This window comes from Nelumbo nucifera, chromosome 2 (assembly GCF_055504915.1).
Source record: "Nelumbo nucifera cultivar China Antique chromosome 2, China Antique-T2T, whole genome shotgun sequence".
Classification (NCBI taxonomy): Eukaryota; Viridiplantae; Streptophyta; class Magnoliopsida; order Proteales; family Nelumbonaceae; genus Nelumbo; species Nelumbo nucifera.
The window spans coordinates 37,109,638-37,131,345 of record NC_142650.1 but is presented as its reverse complement, the minus strand read 5'-3'; the positions used below and the strand labels follow the sequence as shown (position 1 = coordinate 37,131,345).

The window sequence follows — 21,708 nt, the reverse complement described above, 5'->3', positions numbered from 1 at the left end:
TAGGCATATATTTTCATTTATAAAATTTAGCAGGCAGAAAGTCAGCGAGCTCGTTTGCATCCCACCACACGCATTTTACTTTGAATCTCCAGAACCTTAAATAGGATCCAGACCGATCAACTTTCAATAGCACTTGTTATATACATTGAAAATTTTTCTTCCAACATCGCTCGCTCGTTCCAGCAACCAACAATTAATTAGGTTTGGAGGTTGAAGATGAACTCTATATTTGTTGCCACTCTAATCTTCTTAAATCTCTTCCATGGAGTAGAGTTGGCTGCTGCGGCTCATCAGAACTTAACAATCCCGTTCAAAGTCGGTGTCGTTCTTGATTTTGAGAAATGGGTCGGGAAGGTGGGCATGACCTGCATCTCCATGGCTGTCTCTGACTTCTACTCTTTCTCATCATCATCTTCAGAAATTCAATACTAGAGCTTTTAATTTGTTTTCTGCTCTTGTTGAGTGACTGTTTAGCAAACTCTAGGCCATTGTTTCTCCAAAACTTTCGACCAACCTAAAAAATGAAAATGTTTATCCAAGAAGCTCAAGCCTTCCCTTTCTCCATCCCAATGGTTTTATATGGAAAATAGAACTGTTTTAGCCACCAATTCCTGAGTTAAATGGTCCAACCATCCGGTTCGAAGCCATAAAACCAGACCTGAATCCATGACTGATTCCTCAACCAATTAGTCCGACCATCCGGTCAGGTCCGGTTTTCAAAATCAAGAGTTAAATGCCTTTATTTGCTATGTTTATTGCACTGAACTAATTATTAATGTGCGGAATAAAATTGTGTCAATTTAATTGTTTCCTGAAAATTAAGGAAAATACAAATGTTAACCAAAAAAGGTGGTCAGCCAAACTTGGCCTTACTTTCAAAAAGACATCAAATTACTATGTTCTGAGGGTGAAGTTTAACTGACATTCTAAAACTGATCAAACAATATTCCGACTAGTATAGGATAGGAAACACAATGCAAGGAATCATCTACCATTATAAGGGTTGATTCTGCTGCTATCTTTTTATGCCTTTATTTGCTACATGAAACTAATGAAGCATGCCAATCTGCTATTTATTTCTTCTTTATCATCCGTCAATTATTGTGATTATAACATATTTATCCATAGTACAGTTGTTTCTGTTGATTCCACTCAATGTTTGACTTTGGACTTTTTTTAATAAGTTGGTGGGGCATTGACTATGGTAATCCATATTCTCTCTTAGCCCGACTGCCTTAGCTTTAGTAGTAATATGTTTTGAATAAAAATTTGAAAAGAATAGAAAAAGGTGTGAACCCTACCGTGTTTATGAATTATTGGATGTGATGGAGGCCCATCTCATTATATGGGCGATAAATCATGGGAAGAATTCAAGATAAGCCAAAGAACACAAAGAATCCAAGACTCATCAAGAATCCAAGAATTCTAGATAATCCAAGATTCATGCATGGATAAGATCAAGGGAGATCGGATGGGGGAGATCAAGTCAAGAAGAGTTCGATCCTATCTACAAGTTTGAGATGTTTAGATCAAATCTAATTTCTTTTCCTAGTTCTTTTACAATTTCCAAATGTATTATAAATACTGTTATTTTCCCAAAGTTATTCATCAATTCATACTTCAGATTTTCAGAATTTCTTCAAGTTCTCTTCTTCCTATTTTCGCCACCTTTTCTCTCTCCTAGAGAAATCGGTGTTATTCGCTAGGTGCTAGCGAACGCCCGGTGCTTGCATAGCCAGCTCCGGTTCTCATTGCTTCCACGCTACGTCAGGTGGTATCAGAGCAGGGAATTCGCCCAGTCATGTCCAACCCAGATGGTAGCAGTCGCAACCCACCCCGTGACGAAGATCAGGGGTTTCCAGCTGTTTGGAGAGCAATCGAAGAGCAGCGTACAGCCACACGTAACATCGAACGACAGTTGGCAGAGGTGACTGAACAACTGCAAACCTTGTTACGGAAGGTTGTCCCACGAATCCGGGAAGATCCACAGCAGATCGCAGGAGACGACCACGACAGACCACCCGTCGCTACTGCGTCCCGACGCCCAGTTCTTGACGACAACAGTGATGACGATTTCGAATTTGGTGGTGCTCCAGTTCTTCCCGGCAACGACATAAACGGTAGAAATTGGCACAATCAAGGTAACTTCAACCCTCGTAGGAATAATGATGAATTTAAACTCAAGGTAGATATTCCTACTTTTAGTGGAGATCTTGGTATAGAGGGACTTCTGGATTGGATCACAGAAGTCGATAGGTTCTTTGATTACATGGAAATACCAGAGGAACGAAGGGTAAAATTAGTAGCTTTCCCATTAAAGGGAGGTGCATCTGTTTGGTGGGAATGGATGAGAGAGACCCGGATGAGAGAAGGAAGGGGTCCTGTTCGAACCTGGAGGCGCATGAAAAAATTAATCAGAGGTAAATTCTTACCTCTTGACTATGAACAATATATGTTTGAATCTTATCAGAGGTGTGCGCAGGGTTCTCGTAGTGTTAATGAATATACATCTGAATTTTTGAGATTAGCTGAAAGAAATCAATTATCTGAAAGTGATAACCAGTAGGCAGCCCGTTATCTAAGCGGTTTAAGATCGTCTATTAGAGATAAAATTGGTGTACAGATGGTTCTTAGTGTGCAGGAAGCACGGAACCTAGCCTTGAAAGCAGAATTAATGTTCCAGGACAAGGCACGCAGTGATAATTATCGCCGGTATAGCGGGAGCGACAATAGACCGGCAACTGTCGACAGGAACAAATCAGTCCCGACAGTTCAGCCTTCTCACCCGGCAAGTACGGATAACGCCGGTAAGGTTGTTACAGGAGGACATACTCGAGGTAACCCTTCCAACCCTCCTAAACCCAGTAATCCCTATGCAAAGCCTGCTCCTATTAAATGCTTTAAATGTAATGAGGTTGGACATAGATCCAGTGACTGTCCCAGGAGGAAGGCAGTTAATATGGTAGAAAGGGAGGAGGAAGAAGATGTGGAGGAGGAAGTATACTGTGGACCTGATGGGGAAGATGAAGAGGGCCCATACGAACATGAAGAGTATACCTGTGTTGTGAGAAAATTAATGTTGTCCCAGAAAAATAAAGATACTTCTCAAAGGCATAGATTGTTTCGTACTAGATGTATTGTCAAGGGTAAATTATTTGATTTAATTATTGATAGTGGTAGTCAAGAAAATATTATTTGCAGGGATGTCATACAAAGGTTACAATTACTTCTTGAAAAACATCCAAACCTATATACAATTGGGTGGATTAAGGAAGGAGGCGGCGTACGAGTGGAGGAATGCTGCAAGGTACCCTTTTCTATTGGTAAGTACAATGATGAAGTATATTGTGATATTGTAGACATGGATGCTTGCCATATTTTGTTGGATAGGCCTTGGCAATTTGATATAGATGCAAGGCACATGGGTAGGATGAATACCTACCAACTTGAAAAAGAGGGTATACGTTACACTTTGTTACCCATGGCTGAAGAGAATATTCCTAAGGCCCCAAAAGCTAATGAGAGAAATTTTCTTACTATTACCCATCATCATGATGAATTTATGAAATAATGTAAGGATACCCACGAGGTACATTTGTTGAAGGGAAAAAATATGAATGAAACACTGGAGGAAAATAAAATTCCAGTGGAAGTGCAGGGACTACTTGATGAGTTCCATGATGTAGTTCCAAATGAACTACCACATGAACTCTCACCCATGCGAGATATACAGCATCACATTGATTTTGTTCTTGGTACTAGAATCATAATTCCCCTTGTAAATTCTTCAAAGGTTAAGGTTTGTGGTCGATGTGTAGCTATGCCAGAAGACCTTAGTTTGATGCAAGAAATTGTACTGTGTGTAAGCTTTCACATTCACAGTTCCATTTTCATTGAGGGTGATAAGTCTTCATGGAAGTTAGAAGTTCCTTCATATTTCGATTCTACCCTTTGTCCTCTTCTGGCTCTTTTCAAATTGCTGAAAATTAAGCCATATCAGAAGGTAGAAGTTATCCCGAAGGATCTTGACAAGCGAAAACGTTCCTTAAGCCTAGAGGGTGATTCAGATGAAACTACAACACTCTTGCCTCTTTTGAAACGAAGAAAGGGGGGCCAACATCCTGAGCAAAGTAACGATAAACAAGTTATCTCAAAGTCAGCTCTAAATAAGCTTGTCGGTACTGCAGATACATACAATCTAGAGGAAATGGATCCCGCAAAAACACTCATGTGTGGTCTAAGGCCATATCAGAACCAAGCCCTTTATTCGATGACAGAATCGGGGAAGGGAATTGATGTTGAGAAAGCGGCCAAAACACTTCATCCATGTTGGTCTGCTGACCGTATATGTGATAAGAGAGCGTCCGCAATCTATGCTAACAATTTCTCAGGGGAAGCTACTACACAATTTCCCAGTGCTTTAATACTTGCTGACCTTCATCGCTACCTACCAGAGATGACCCTCGCATATCCTAGCCACGACTCGGGGTCGAGTCTTTTCCAAGTGGGGGAGAATGATGGAGGCCCATCTCATCATATGGGCGACAAATCATGGGAAGAATTCAAGATAAGCCAAAGAACATAAAGAATCCAAGATAATTCAGGAATTCAAAATACATTAAGAATTCAAGAATTCAAGATCCATCAAGAATTCAAGAATTCAAGATAATCAAGAATTCAAGATAATCAAGAACTCAAGAATCCAAGATTAGCAAGATCCAAGAAATTAAGATAGACCAAGACTCATCAAGCATCCAAGACTTGTCAAGAATTCAAAGAATCCAAGACTCATCAAGAATCCAAGAATTCTAGATAATCCAAGATTCATGCATGGATAAGATCAAGGGAGATTGGACGGGGGAGATCAAGTCAAGAAGAGTTCGATCCTATCTACAAGTTTGAGATGTTTAGATCAAATCTAATTTTTTTTCCTAGTTCTTTTACAATTTCCAAATGTATTATAAATACTGCTATTTTCCCAAAGTTATTCATCAATTCATACTTCAGATTTTCAGAATTTCTTCAAGTTCTCTTCTTCCTATTTCCGCCACCTTTTCTCTCTCCTAGAGAAATCGGTGTTATTCGCTAGGTGCTAGCGAACGCCCGGTGCTTGCATAGCCAGCTCCGGTTCTCATTGCTTCCACGCTGCGTCAGGATGAAAATTTTCAAAGGTAAACCACCCTCATTAGGAACCTTAGGCTCAGTTTGGGAAGAGTATAAATTCAAGTATGTACAGTGAATATATATAAAATAATACAAAATACAAGGTTTTGTATTCTATAAATTTGTATTTGTACTCTTTCCAAACGAACATAATTTTTGACAAGTTTCCATGAAGAGGTGGCAATTTCCATTGTGATATTTTGAACCTTGAAAAGGGTGAAGAAAAAGATCGACCACTTTCTATTCATGTAAGAAATGACTTAGATTCATAACAGAGATTGAAAAGGCTACAAAACAAAACCCTAAATCCATTCAATAGTAATGTTCATGCCATTACAAACCATATTTGTAGACTCAAGTCTTCCAATTTCACTCCAAATAAATCTTAAATTATTGTAAAATTCTAAAGTGATCTTAAAATTAACAGTTATCTGCTATGCCGTGGGATCTTAGTTATGTTCTTCTTGCAGACAGCTTTAATTGTCCTTTAGATAGGATGTTCTAGCTGTTAGTTCTGTCTATGTAAATAAATAAAAACAATTAGGACCCAAACCCTAAGAGACAGAAAAAAATGGATGAATTTACTGAAATGAACCTAAAGTCAAGGATTGCGTATGATGTTCAAGTTAGCTTAGAGAAATCCACAGGGAGTTGATGAAATCAAAGTAAAAAAAAAAAAAAAAAAAAAAACATTTTAGCACATCCATGTATATTCTCTCCTTCCCAATAAGTCATTAACCCTTCTCTTCCTAGCTAGTACAGAAATTATTGTTTTATTACCTTATCATGGTTAGGATATTGCTTCGTAAATGCAAACTTGAGTTTCTAAAATTCAACTTCTTTTTTTCAAATACAGCTCTCGACTTGCTAAAGAACATACAAGTACAAGCTATCATAGGACCTGAAACATCTTCACAGGACAACTTTGTGGTAGATCTTGGAAACAAAGCTCAAGTGCCCATTGTCTCTTTCTCTGCAACAAGCCCATCCCTTTCATCAACTAAAACACCTTACTTTGTACGGACCTGCCTAAATGACTCCACTCAAGCTAAAGCTATTTCTTCCATTGTCAAAGCTTTTGGATGGAGAGAAGCTGTACCAATATATGAAGACACGGATTTTGGGAATGGAATTATACCCTACTTGATTGATGCCTTGCAAGAAATAGATACTCGTGTCCCCTACAGGAGTGTAATTCCTCCCTTAGCTTCTGATGATCAAATTCTTGCTGAGCTTTACAAGTTGAAGACAATGCAAACTAGAGTATTCATTGTGCACATGCCATCTTCTCTTGGATCTCGCTTCTTTTCTAAGTTTAAAATGGCAGAAATGATGACAAAAGGATATGTATGGATTGTCACAGATGGGATAACTAATCTCCTAAGTTCCATGGATCCTTCTGTGATTGACTGCATGCAAGGTGTGTTGGGTATAAGGCCTTATGTTCCAAAATCCAAAGAACTAGAGAATTTTGAAGCTAGATGGAGAAAGAAGTTGCAGCAGGAGAACCCTGACTTTGGAAGCAGGGATAGCTTAGACATTTATGGACTGTTGGCTTATGATACTGTCTGGGCACTAGCAATGGCAGCAGAGAAAGTTGGGGAAACAAGTTTTCCCTACCAACAGGTTCAGGCTACGGATAACTCCATGGACCTTGCAAAACTTGGAGCATCTCAAATAGGACCAAAGCTTCTCGAAACAATTTTGGAGACCAAATTTAGAGGATTAAGTGGGGACTTTCGCCTTATTAATGGGCAGTTACAGTCATCAGCCTTCCAGATAGTCAATGTGATAGGGAATGGGTGGAGACAGGTTGGGGTGTGGACCCCCAAATATGGAATTTTGAAAGAAATGAATGTCACAAGCACACAAGTTTATTCAACTTTAAAGAATAATCTCCACACAATCATATGGCCAGGAGATCCTATGTTTGTACCCAAAGGTTGGGTGATTCTTACAAGCGGCAAGAAATTGAGAATTGGAGTTCCAGTGAAGAATGGATTTAATCAATTTGTGAATGTTTCACACAATCCTGATACTAATGAGACCATAGTCACAGGGTACTGCATTGATGTCTTCAAGGCTGTAATGGAGGAATTGCCTTATGCCGTTCCATACGAATTCATACCATTCCAAAAGGCTGATGGTAAAAGTGCTGGGAATTATAACGATTTGGTATATCAAGTACATCTCCAAGTAAGTTAAATTTAAGACAATTAATGGATACTACTTAATTCGTATCCATCACCTCTTCATTAACAAGAAGAATACCTTTCTTATGTTAACAGAATTACGATGCCGTCGTCGGAGATACTACCATTATCGCCAACCGATCCCTGTATGTGGATTTTACATTACCATATACAGAATCCGGAGTATCATCCATGGTTCCTTTAAGAAATTATGACAGGAAGAAAGCCTGGAATTTTTTGAAGCCTTTGAATAGGGACCTTTGGATTACAAGTGGTGCTTTCTTCATCTTCACTGGCTTTGTGGTTTGGCTTCTTGAACACAGAATAAACGAGGATTTTAGAGGCCCTATCAATCATCAAATCGGGATGATCTTTTGGTTCTCCTTCTCCACACTTGTTTTTGCACACAGTAAGTACTACTTTTCACTTCTAATTTTCATTTATGCAAGGCATATATCAATATATAGTTCCAGGGTAGCAAGTTAAACCACCATTTATTTACAGAATGGGCCTTCAACATGGTGGGTTTTGAATACCTTAAGGCAGCTGTGTTGGATTTGATAGATAATAAGAGAAAGATCTACAGAAAGTTGGTGAAAGTTCCTAAAGGAACTTCACAAATTTATCAAACCAAACATAACCTAAAGTTATCGTGTTCCACACTTGCATGATTATAATGGTAGGTTATAGAATAGGGATTAGATATTGCCCACCTCCACCTGTGAACCATTTTAATCCTGTAAACTTACTAAATGATCTTATTTCCAGTGTTCTTTGTATTATGTGCCTGCTGAAGAAAGTGTCAAATTTTCATTTCCCTTAAAGAGAGGAAATACTTGGAAAGTGGCAATGCTGCTGCAAATCAAATTTTCTATCTGTAAGATGTAGTACTAATACTTCCTCTGATGGGTGCAGGAGAGAAAGTGGCAAGCAACTTGGCCAGATTTGTAGTGATCATTTGGGTTTTTGTGGTGCTCATACTCACTTCTAGTTATACAGCAAGTTTGACTTCGATGTTGACAGTTTAAAAGCTCCAACCATTCATAACTGACATAAAAGAGCTCCAGACAAATGGGGAGAATATTGGCTACCAAGCGGGTTCTTTTGTGGTGGGACTCTTGAAAAAGATGGAACTTTGATGAATCCAAATTCAAGGCCTATAACTCTGTAGATGAATGTAATGAAGGTTTATTGAAGGGAACTCGCAATGGTGGGTTTGCTGCTGCTTTTGATGAGGTTCCTTACATCAAGCTCTTCCTTGCAAGTTCTTGTTCTAAATACACAATGGTCGGACCTATATACAAAACTGATGGATTTGGCTTTGTAAGTTTCTCTCTCTCTCTCTCGGGGCAGAAGTGACTGAACTGAATGACTTGGTTATTTAAGAGGTAACAGTTTTTATAGGACCGCTTGATAGACTGAGATGAATTACTTAGTGCTTTGTCTTTTGTGGAAGGCATTATAATCAACCCAACTCTATTTAGACTTTAAGGATCCCACAGCAACCTTAGTAACTTATTTATTATGGCCCGTAAATAGGGGGGCAGGGGGGGAAGTTGGTCAATGGGTATATCAATTGACCTATTTCATAATGTTCTTTTCACATTAAGTTGGAGAAAATTCATAAAACATAATGGGACAATTTTCCCATTTTAATATTGTCTTTCTATAGGTAAAAAAAAAAAAAAATCATTCTATTACTTTTCTAAGAATCAAAAGAACATGGGTTAATGAGTTTACCCGGGTAAGTGTTCCCCAGAAAACATTTACCTGGATAAGTGCGCTTACCCAGATAAATTACAAATTTCTAAACAAACAAAACCTAAGAGGCAAAGCAATAAGTCTTTCAGCTGTTATCAATTGGGCCCTTAAGTCATTACAGGTGAAAAGTGGAACAAAATGAGTTCATATATATGAATGTAATTGTAAGTATATAGGAATGTCCATGCAACGGATTGGTTTGATGGTTTCCTATCCAAGCAATGTGGCAACCAAGAATTGGTCCGTGTCCTTTTAGGCAACCTCTCCCCACATAGTTCAGTCCCAAAACCCAAACCAAATGGTTCTCCCACAGTGATTGACCACTTGGACAAAAAAGTTGAATGGTGGGAACAAATTTCTATAATGGACGGTCCCTGTTGTCACTAATGAAAAGGCTTCTTTTCTGGCGGATTGGTTAGCATTCATATAAGATATGATCACCTCCATACAGATCTATTTCAGTAAATCCTCACGTTGGGTCCAATTTTTTTAGGTCTTCCCAAGAGGTTCCCCACTAGTACCTGATATCTCGAGGGCAATCTTACATGTAACTGAGGGAGATAAAATGGCACAGATTGAGGCAGCATGGTTTGAGCAGCAGACCAATTGTGCAGACCCCGATACATTTTCTTCCAACAGTCTTACTATGAATAGCTTTCGGGGCCTTTTCCTAATTGCTGGAGTTGCTTCACTTTTAGCCTTGTTGGTATTCTTAATTACTTTCTGTTATGAGCATAGGCATCTGATAGCCAAGGTCCCATGGTGGAAAAAGATTGTCATTTTGGCAAGAATATTTGATGGAAAGGACCTTTCCTCACACACTTTTAGGAGATCTGACTTCTCTTCACATACTATGAGAAGAAATAATTATGAAGATCAAAATGTTACTGATGGAGTAAGTGTTGAAAACTTACAAAATAATAACACACCGCAACAAAGTTCAATCTCCAACCATACAGACGAAAACCCCACTTCTCCCCCAAAAGGCCAAAAGAATGAAGACCCTCCACCGTATCAATCCAAGTCATATCAGAACAGCCCCACAAGGGATAATCTTCTGTTAAGCTTAGTAAATATAGAAGGCTCAAGTGTTCATGAGATGACTGATGAAATGATTTAAGATTGGCCTATTACTTCATTCTGTATTTGTTTATTCAGGTATATTATCAAATACTCCAATTAAAAAATATTCAAACTCAAGAATAGTAATCAAAACGTAGTGGTCAACCACTCAAGAGATGACTAACGAAAGGGTCTAGAATTGACCACTACATGTTTGGGTATTTAATTATTGATAATGTAAACTTGTGCAATACTCCAACTGGAAAATGTTCAAAGTCAGTTTTACATAGAAATCACCAAACATTTTGTCTTACCAATTAAGAGGTTCAGATTTTATTAGGGACTTGCATATCTTGGTGCCACCAAAGACATAAGACGATTCGATGAATTGGATGAGTAGAAGATCAAGACTGTAACCAGTCTTGAATCCTAATAGGTTTTAGGTTTACAAAACAGAAGAAAAGTGAGAGAAAGGAGAGAGAATAGAAGAGAAACAGGAGAACACAAGTGGTTGAAAGGAGGGACAGATTCTAACAGATCTGCCGCCGCCACTCTCTTATTATTTATAGGTTATGTTCAGTACATAATGGAAATGACACATCTGCTCTTAGTACTTACATAATAAATAAAGTAAATAAAATCTGAAATAAATAACAACTGAATTAACAAACTAGCTCAAACTGACACTACTATAACTGAAACAAATAACTACACATGCTGTCCTACAAACACAGTGGGAACCATTGCAGTGGGGCTCATATCAGTGTTCTCTACACTCCCCCTCAAGTTGGGAGTAGATATCTATCATTCCCAACTTGGATAGGTCTGTCTCTAACTTCTTCCTTGGTACAGCCTTGGTGATGATATCCGCGAGCTGCATATTAGATGTGATGTACGAAAGACACACTTCTTGTGATGTGACCCTTTCTCGCACAAAATGTCGATCAACTTCGATATGTTTAGTTCTGTCATGCTGCACTGGGTTGTGGGCTATATTAATAGCTGCCTAATTATCACAATACAGCATTAAGGGCTTTTCATAGTCAATACCCAACTCTTCAAGTAGTGACCTCAGCCATAAGATTCCAGCCACTCCGTTAGCCATTGACCTGTATTCTACTTCAGCACTGAAGCGGGAAACAACACTCTGCTTCTTACTCCTCCAAGAGACAAGGTTACCTCCCACAAGGGCACAATATCCAGAGGTAGACCTTCTGTCATCAACACTCCCAGCCCAATCGGCATTTGTATAGACTTCCACCCTCATGTGATTATTGTTCTTGAGCAGTATACCTCTACCCAGGCATCTCTTCAAGTATGCTAATATTCTCTCTGCCGCAAGAAGATGAGAAGTTCTAGGGGAGTGCATGTACTGGCTAACAAAACTAACTGCATAGCTGATATCCGGCTGAGTGAGGCAGAGATATAGGAGCTTTCCAACCAACTGTTGGAACATAACTTCGTCTTCAAGAGGCTCCCCGCCCTCTGCACTAATCTTGTGATTTTGTTCGATGGGTGTATCAGCAGGCTTAACACCCAACTTTCCAGTTTCCGCCAACAGATCTAGAACATATTTTCTCTGAGAGATAAAAATCCCTTGCTTGGATCTAGCAACCTCAATACCCAGAAAGTACCGTAGTGCACCAAGATCTTTCACCTCAAACTCTTGATGAAGGAGCTGTTTGAGGGACTCAATCTCATGACTGTCATTTCCTGTCACCACAATATCATCAACATATACTGCAAGTAGTGTCAAAGAGGACTCCACCCTCTTGATGAATAGTGTATGATCTGACTGGGCCTGTACATAACCAAACTTTCCAAGGGCTAATTTGAACCTATCAAACCAGGCTCTAGGTGACTGCTTCAAACCATACAATGCCTTGTTCAATCGGCAAACCTTCTTACCTGTCTCTGTATCATAGAATCCAGGAGGCAACTGCATGTAAACCTCTTCCCGTAAGTCTCCATTCAGAAAGGAATTTTTAACATCCATCTGAAACAAGGGCCAAGAATGATTTGCTGCAAGGGATAACAGAACTCGGATGGTGGTCATCTTGGCTATTGGGGCAAAGGTTTCCAAGTAGTCTATACCATAAGTTTGAGTGAACCCCTTTGCAACCAGTCGGGCTTTGTACCTTTCAATAGAGCCATCAGCATTATGCTTCACAGTGAACACCCATCTGCATCCCACCGGTTTCTTTCCTTTTGGTGGGTCAACCAGTGCCCAAGTATTATTCTTCAACAGGGCATCCATTTCGACTTGCATTGCATCTTTCCATTCTGGAACTGATAAGGCTTCTTGCACTGTTCTTGGAATAGGGACATCGGCAATGGAAGTGAGATAGGACCGGTAAGATGGAGACAGACGATCATAGGATAAGAACTGTGAGATGCTGTGAGTTGTAGAAGTGGTGCAATGTCGTTTCCCTTTGCGAATGGCAATAGGGAGATCAAGGTCATCCACAAGAGGGGAAGTGGCAACAGTGGGAGGTATCTCAGTAGGCTTTGGATCTGGAGCTGCAGAAGGAACTGGAGCTGGCCGGGACTGCCGATGATTGGGATCAACCTGCCTGCATCGCCTGTGATAGACACTCAACTCCGACTCCCTTTGACCACCCTCACCACTACAGCCTTCATTATCCAGTGGAATAGGTAAAGGAATAGCCCCACTCAAAACAGCCCCACTTCCACTCTCACTGCTCTCCCCCTGAGGAAAGAAACTCAAAACAGCCCCACTCTCACTGCTCTCCCCCTGAGGAGAAACCCTAGGATAATAGGGTGTCTCCTCAAAGAAGGTGACATCCATGGAGACAAACCGTTTCTCTGAAACCGGATCATAGCAGCAATAACCCTTTTGAGTTTGTGCATAACCAAGGAAAATGCATTTGGAAGCCTTAGGTTCAAACTTTGAATGATGAGGCTCGAGAAGCTGAACGAAACAGGTACAACCAACGGTTTTAAGGGGAACAATGAACAACTCCTCGTCTGGGTATAGAAGAGAAAAGGATATCAAGAACCCGGAAAGGAACTCGATTAATGAGATAAACTGTCGTGAGGATAGCATCACCCCAGAAGTGAATAGGTACATTGGAGGTAAACATAATGCTTCTAGCCACCTCCAAGATATGCCTATTCTTCCTTTCGGCAACGCCGTTCTGCTGTGGTGTATAAGGGCAAGTGCTTTGGTGAATAACTCCATGGCTAAGAAGGTAGGAGGTCAATGGTTGAGCAAAGTATTCCTTTGCATTATCAGATCTAAGGACTTTAATTTTGGCCCCAAACTGAGTGAGAACCATCTGATGGAAGTTTTGGGTCAGAGCAGGAACCTCATCCCGAGAACGCATAAGATAGACCCAAGAAAAACGGGTATGGTCATCAACAAACAGTAGAAAATATTTGTACCCACCCATAGAAGAGATATGATATGGCCCCCAAACATCAGTATGCACAATATCAAAAGAGGAATTACTCCTTTTTTTACTTAAAGAATAAGAGGTTCTACAATGTTTGGCAAACTCACACCTCAACTTTGATAACTCAACAGACTCAAATAAAGCAGGAAACAAACTCTTCAAAGACTTAAAAGACAAATGACCAAATCGGTTATACCAAAGCATAACCGAACTCACAGACTGGGAAACAAAAAACTTCTTATCCACTGACTCCTCCCGACGAGAACTCTCTCCAAGCAGATAGATCTCGTACGTCTCACGGCCAATCCCAATCACCTTCCTCGTTTCCAAATCTTGAAAAACACATCGGTCAGGGAGAAAGGTTACTGAACAGTTCATGTGTTTGGTAATACTACTAACTGAAAGCAGGTTAGTATCAAGTTTAGGAACATGTAAGACAGAAGATAAAGAGATAGTATACGATAGCTTGATGTCCCCTTACCCGAGTACCTGAATGTGCAAATGCAGATGTGGCAGGAGTTATGGTGACTGAGATGGCTGAGCTGAACTGCCAACTTCCTTTTCCAACTGTATGAGGGCAGCCCGAACAGCAGCTAAAGTCTCTAGGGATGTGCCTAATGAGGATTCTGAATCAGTGTTCACGGCCACATGAGCATTACCCTTCTTATTTTTAGTTTTGCTGGGACCAAGTTAGGATGTAGCTTCCAACAAGTATCTTTTGTGTGCTTGGGTTTCTTGCAATGTTCACATACCAGATCCCATTTATCTTCCTTCTTCCGGTCCCTTTCTGAGTCACCCCCTGGCTTAGGTTTAATAGCTGTCAAGGCTGGGAAAGAGGGCTGAGGCTGCATCATGACTTTCCTCCTGGTCTCTTCACTATGCACCAGGGAGTATGCTTGAGAAAGGGTCACACTATCTCTTGTCAATATCTGTTGTCGCACAATGTCATATTCTGAATTCAAACCAGCCAGAAACTCAAATACCCTATTCATCTCGACTTGCTTTCTGTGAGTCTATGCATCTTTGAGACTCTCCCACTCAAGGGTCTCTAGATGGTCAATCTCATGCCATAAGGATTTCAAGGTAGAGAAGTAGACAAAAACTGGCTTCTCTCCTTGTTTAAGGTTGTTCACCTCACACTTCAGTTCATAGGCTCTGGCAACATTAAGGGGTTGGGAATAGGTTTCTTTCACAACATCCCATATCTCTTTGGTTGTCTTTCCCCACAAGTAATTTCGGCTGATATGTGGCTACATAGAATTACACAACCATGCCATAACCAAATAGTTCTCTTAAACCCACTTGGTGTATGTTGGGTCCTCTTTGGAAGGTTCTTTCACATCTCCCAAGAGGTAACCCAGTTTTCCCCTTCCTCCAATAGCCATCATGGCTGATTGAGCCCACTCCAAGTAATTAGACCCATCAAATCTCATAGTTGTAATCTGAAACCCAGTTTCAGATACACTACCATAACAGTTGTTTCCAAAACTACTTTCTCCCTGACCCTTAAACTCCATCTTTGATCAAGATTCAGTGGCTACAAACTGTTAGAGCCACTATACCAGAAAACAGAGTCAAACAAGCAGGTCTGAAATCTGATCCGAAACCAACACAAATATGATCTGATCTGAAATCTGATCTGATCCGAAACCTGATCTAAAACCAACCCAAATCTAATCTGAAATCAATCGCCTATCACATTATATGCAAGGAATCAACTCAAAACTGATCTGAAATCAATCGGCATGCATAGTACCAGGCAGCCTGTCAATCTGAGATGCTATTTTCTAAAATCACTACTATGGGGCCCACTGCTGCAAGAGCAAAATTAGGGTTTCAACTGTAGGTCTGAAATAAGTGCTCAGTTGCACTCTCCAAGCAGTCCGCACAAGTGGGACTTGTCGTAGGGCAATATGAAACCCTAAAAACTAATCACCTCTGAGAGGGGGGGTTCGACCCAACAGTCAAACCCTATAAACAAACTTAAACACAGTTTGGCCCCTCCTTCTAGATAGGTCCAACCTATCTCGACTGATCGCACTCTCTGAAACTCAATAAAAAAAACTTACTTATGTACTTCAGTTTACTGCCTTCTAGGGTTACCTGAACCCTAACCTTCACTGCTTCTTCCTAATTACCAACTCTCTGCAAGCCGCGGCAAGTCTTCAACTGCTGCGAACCTCTCCTGGTAATCTCCAAGAATCAGCCACCGAATACTTCTTCAAAGCTTCCAGCCCTAGCTAGTCCTCATGTGGTTGGCTGGACTAGACACACATGAGAAGCCCTAGATAGGCTCTGATACCAAGTAGAAGATCAAGACTGTAATCAGTCTTGAGTCCTAATAGGTTTTAGGTTTACAAAACAGAATAAAAGTGAGAGAAAGGAGAGAGAATAGAAGAGAAACAGGAGAACACAAGTGGTTGAAAGGAGGGACAAATTCTAACAGATCTGTCGCCGCCACTCTCTTATTATTTATATGTTATGTTCAGTACATAATGAAAAGGACACATCTTCCCTTAGTACTTACATAATAAATAAAGTAAATAAAAGCTGAAATAAATAACAACTGAATTAACAAACTGACTCAAACTGACACTACTATAACTGAAACAAATAACTACACATGTTGTCCTACGAACACAGTGGGGACCACTGCAGTGGGGCCCACATCAGTGTTCTCTACAGGATGTAATGGAATTGACCCCTTAATGAAGGAAGAAAAATGTAGTTTATCGGCTAATTAAAATGACTCCATCAGAACCTTCTGTTTTTGTATTGTTGTTCAGACCTACAAGTGGTTGAAAGGAGGGACAGATTCTAACAGATCTGTCGCCGCCACTCTCTTATTATTTATATGTTGTGTTCAGTACATAATGGAAAGGACACATCTTCCCTTAGTACTTACATAATAAATAAAGTAAATAAAAGCTGAAATAAATAACAACTGAATTAACAAACTGACTCAAATTGACACTACTATAATTGAAACAAATAACTACACATGCTGTCCTACGAACACAGTGGGGACCACTGTAGTGGGGCCCACATCAGTGTTCTCTACAGGGTGTAATGGAATTGACCCCTTAATGAAGGAAGAAAAATGTAGTTTATCGGCTAATTAAAATGACTCCATCAGAACCTTTTGTTTTTGTATTGTTGTTCAGACCTACATCCTTGTATTGTCATTGTAAATGAATCTGACACAATAGTAAATGCAATTACCTGGGTATATATGTTTTTCCTGAAAAATATTTACCCTGTTAAGTGCATTTACCCATGTTCTTTTATTTCTCAAGTAAATAAGGAAATGATCATTTTAGTCATAAAAATCCATTATTAAAATAGACATTTTTTCCCAATCAAGTGTTAGCAACTTTCTTCCTAGGTGGGAAAGTTATTTACCCAACAAAGTGATGGGTATCACTTACCCAAGTAGGTAATACCCAAGAAAATAAACTTTCCCTAGTCCCGACATTAATGTGAAAAATGAGCATGGGATTCTTGGTCAATGGGAACCAAAATCCTATTGACCAACTTTCCCCCCTCTCAAATCCAAAAAAAGAATGCCCCCTTAGAGTTTCTCGTCTAAAGATTAGAAATAACTTACCCAATCTAATTTTCATAATATTTTCCCATTATTACCAAAAAAAAAACAAACCATATAAGAATCTATTATTTTTGTCACATGTCATGAGTAAACTAGGTAGACATAAAAGTAAGCCTTAAGCGCTTAGCTCCTAAGTTGATCATTCAAGCGGCGGAGTGATCAGATTCAGAACTCAATTGCTCCCAATGTTGTACATCAACATTATTATGTGGGTGCATGGTATTCCTAAGGCTATGTTTGGTTGCAGTACAATTTTATTTGCACTAGTACAAATTCTCGTTTAATTTTGTTTTGGATTTTACTTTATTCTGCATCATGTCTTAATTTACTTCATCTGTATTGAAACCAAACAAAATAAGCTTAAATTTGAAACAAAAATATGTCAGAATTTTCACAGCCATGGTTTTGCATCAGTACGAATTTATTTGCATTGCAACCAAACACAGCCTAAAAGGCTCAGTTTGAAAAGAGTACAAATGCAAATATGTACAGTACAAATACATATAAAATAGAGTAAATTGCTGAAACTTCCCCTCAAGTTTCTGACCGTTGTTGAAACCTCCCCAAAGTTTGACAATTGCAATCACCTTCCCTGAACTCTCTAATACAATTTCAAGGAGACCCCCTTTAATTTGTTAAAATCCTCTAACATGAGGGACGAAAATGTCCAAAATACCCTGCAATTACTATTGAGGCTAGTTTCTATATAAAAAAAACAATACAAACTTTATAAGCAATAAAAAGATAGAGCATTAAGTTATAAAGTTACCTTTAAGTTGTTGATATAAAGGGCAAATTTGGAAATAAATCAATTTCATAAAAGATATTGAAGCATTTTAGGTTAGCAATTCATATGAAGAGAAAATTTGGAAAATAAACATTTTAGTTAAAAGTAACTATTTTGGTATTTTGCACATTTTAATGCACCTTTTTAGATGATTCTAACAAAGGAGGTCTACTTGCAACTATGTCAGAAAGTTTAGGGGTGGTGAATGCAATTACCAAAATTTAGGGGAGGTTAAATTCAACAACAACCAGAAACTTTAGGGGAGGTTTTAGCAATTTACCCTATAAATTAAAATAACACAAAATACAAGGTTTTGCACTCTACATGTTTGTATTTGTACTCCTTCCAAATAGAGGCTAAGTTAAATAAATTACCCCACATTTAGCTCTTAGCTTGTGGGGTGATTCATAAGAAACAATACTTGACTACTTGACCTATACATGTACTCTTTAGTCTTTACCTTTCGAAACATATGGGAATATAAAGCATGTATGCAACCAATAGTTGTGTTATTTGTGCATGTATGTGCAATAAACTTTCATCAAGCCAAATGGTGACTTGTGAATAGAATAGAATTTGTATTAAATTTCATGTATAAGTTAATAAAAATGAAGAGTAAACTTTTTTTTTCAAAACAAAAGATGAAACACGTTTATTAATTTAAACTAAGGGTATGTTTGGTTCACAGCCAAAATTGGAATTGGAATCGGAATCGGAATGGTCTATTCTTATAGTCTATTTGGTTCAAACAGGAATGAGAATGAGAATTAGAATTAGCAGGAATGAGATTTCATTCCCAAGGGAGGGGCAAGGAATGACCATTCCCTCAAATGGGGGAATGCCATTCCAACGGGAATGGGAATGTGATTCCGATTCTGGACCCCTATTCTTGCAAACCAAGTGGGGCTTAAAAGACAAGTGTAAATGCATATACTTGAGGAGCGCACATAACAAAAAAAAAATCAAAATCTTGGAAAAAAATGGCATAGACCCAAACCAAGCAAAGTTAGGCCCATAAAGGGCATAAAGCAAACATTATTATGTAAATATTGATGAATAAATCATGAATGCCATAATCTCCCCCCTAGTTTGACTAGTAAAGTCTTGCAATGATCTAATGGTTAATTGATCATGGGCTAATAGCCCCAAGTTCATTTTAATTCTTGTATGGTAGCTTTATAGCACTGACCACTAAGGGGGCGTTCTACAATATAAATGTTCTAGTGCAAAAATAAACACAAAATAAGTTCTTTGACTTTTTTTATATTTTCAAAGGAAAGAAACAAGTCAGATTTATTTTAGAAACAATACATGTTTTTGGAACTATCAAAATGATGATTTTTAAAACAAAAACAAATTTTCTAGTGTAGAAATTATATTCATGAAACAAAATATTAAATAACCACATGGAAATATGTTTTTTCGCCTTTCAAAAAAAAACATGTTTTCAAAATTAGAAATTCAAGAACATGTTTTTAATTTGAGTCTAGTGCAATTAGGAAACAAATCACATCTGGAGAAACTTCAAAGAAAAGAACCAAAGCTGAAAAATAGGAAGAAAAACAATTCTCCACTGAATAATTAAGAGAAAAACAACAAAACCACCCTAGCTTTGGTCTAGCTACTCTTTATATAGACTTCTTTACACCCTTATGCTTCCTACAATAAAGTTTCCTAGCATAATTAAACACCCATTATTAGAATCCTATTAAATCTCTTCAGAAAAGAAAGTCTTAATTAAAGACAAATTTAAAAACCCTGCTATTATGCTAACTTGGTAAATATGAATCAAGAAAGATAGACACAAAAATCCTAAATGAAGCTATCTTCGTAATACATGTTTTCTTAAGTGAAACCAACAGTCAAGAGGTGTTTTAACAGGTTTATAGTCATAATGTCCAAATTTCTTAAGAATGCTCTCTATATAGTGTGACTGAGAGAGAATAAAATTTCCTTGTTGTTTATGGATTTTAATCCCCAAGATCATATCAACCTCACCCATGTCTTTAGCATAAAATTTGGACATTAAGAACTGTTTTGTTTCTTTTACTACCTCTAAACTTGCTCCCGTTATTAGCATATCATCAACATACAAATAGATCATGACTTATTTATCATTTACAAACTTGTTATTGACACATCTATTGGAATCATTTTTATTATACCCATTTGTTACTAATACATTATCAAATTTCTCATGCCATTATTTGGGAGTTTGTTTTAAACCATACAGAGACTTAATTAGTTTTTACACTTTATTTTCTTGTCTTGGCACTATGAAGCCTTCCAGTTGCTTAATATATATTTCTTCTTCTAGTTCCTCATTTAAGAAAGTCGTTATTACATCCATTTGATGAACAACCAGTTTGTAAATGGATGCTATAGCAAACAACTCTAATTGTAGTTAACATTGCAACCGAGGAATAAGTGTCAACAAATCTATATCTCTCTTTTGTCTGAAGCTCTTAGCAACTAATCTGGCCTTGAATTTACCTGTTGTACCATTTATTTTTAACTTTTTCTTAAACATCCACTTATAGTATAGTGCCTTAGTTCTAAGTGGAAGATTAACAAGTTCCCAAGTGTGATTAGTGACTAAGAAGTCTATTTCACTTTTTTTCACTTTTTATGGCTTCTTTCCAGAATATTGCATCAAGAAAGGTTATGGCTTCCTGATATGTTATTAGGTTCTTGTCCACAAAAAATGTGAACATTCCATTACCTAAGTTTGTTTCTTTCCTTTGTCCTTTACTTCTCCTTAAGTGTGGTTTTTTATTACTATATTCATTGTTTTCTAGACTGGGTGAAGTATTAATTTCTTGAGCATTTATCCCTTGTTCTTGGTTTCTGTTATAGACTTGGGGTGGTTCCCTATTTTTTGTTTCTTTTCTCCAAGGAAAAATATGCTTAAAGAATTCTACATCTCGGGACTCAATTATTGTGTTGTTTTGTGCGTATCCAATGAATACACGGTCATAAATTTTCGGTCCCAATTTCTTTCTTTTAGGTTCAGGTATTCCAACATTTGCTAAGCAACCCCAAACTTTTAGGTAGTTTAGATTGGATTTCCTATTATGCCACAGTTGAAAAGGTATTTGTCCTTTCTTCAAGAGAGGTATTCTATTATATAGGTGACAAGTTGTTAGGATTTCTTCTCCCACATGTTCAAAAGTGCACCCAAACTAATTAACATAGCATTCATCATTTCTTTTAATGTTTTGTTTAGTCTTTTTGCAACTCTATTAAATTCAGGCTGGTAAGGGGCTGTGGTTTCATGGATAGTTCAATTTTCTTCAAAGAATTTTTCTATGATTTATCCATCATACTTAGTCCCTTTGTCTGTTCTAAGTCTTTTTATTTTCTTTCTTAACTAATTTTCTACTTTAGTAGTTTTGTATGTTATAAAGGCTTGATCAGCCTCATCTTTTGATCTATGTAAAACAAATTTTGCATACCTAGAGAAGTCATCTGTGAAGGCTATATAATATCTTTTTCCTCCTCTAGCTTCATGAGACTTAAGGTCTCCTAAATCACTATGTATAATTTGTAGTAGTTCGGATTCTCTTTCCACACTTTTATGAGGTTTCTTAGTGAATTTTGCTTCTACACATACTTGGAATTTTTTAGTTTTAAAATCTACAGAAACATTTAGAACTCTTATTTTAGATAATTGTTTTAAATATGGATCACTACGATGTCCTAGTCTAGCATGTCAAATAT

General features: G+C 38.2%; 1 pseudogene; it reads left to right on the top strand.

Annotated features, from left to right (window-relative positions):
* Positions 1-3,613: 3,613 nt before the first annotated feature.
* On the top strand, positions 3,614-10,236 carry LOC104599349 (glutamate receptor 2.7-like; annotated as a pseudogene).
* The last annotated feature ends 11,472 nt before the right edge of the window (positions 10,237-21,708 follow it).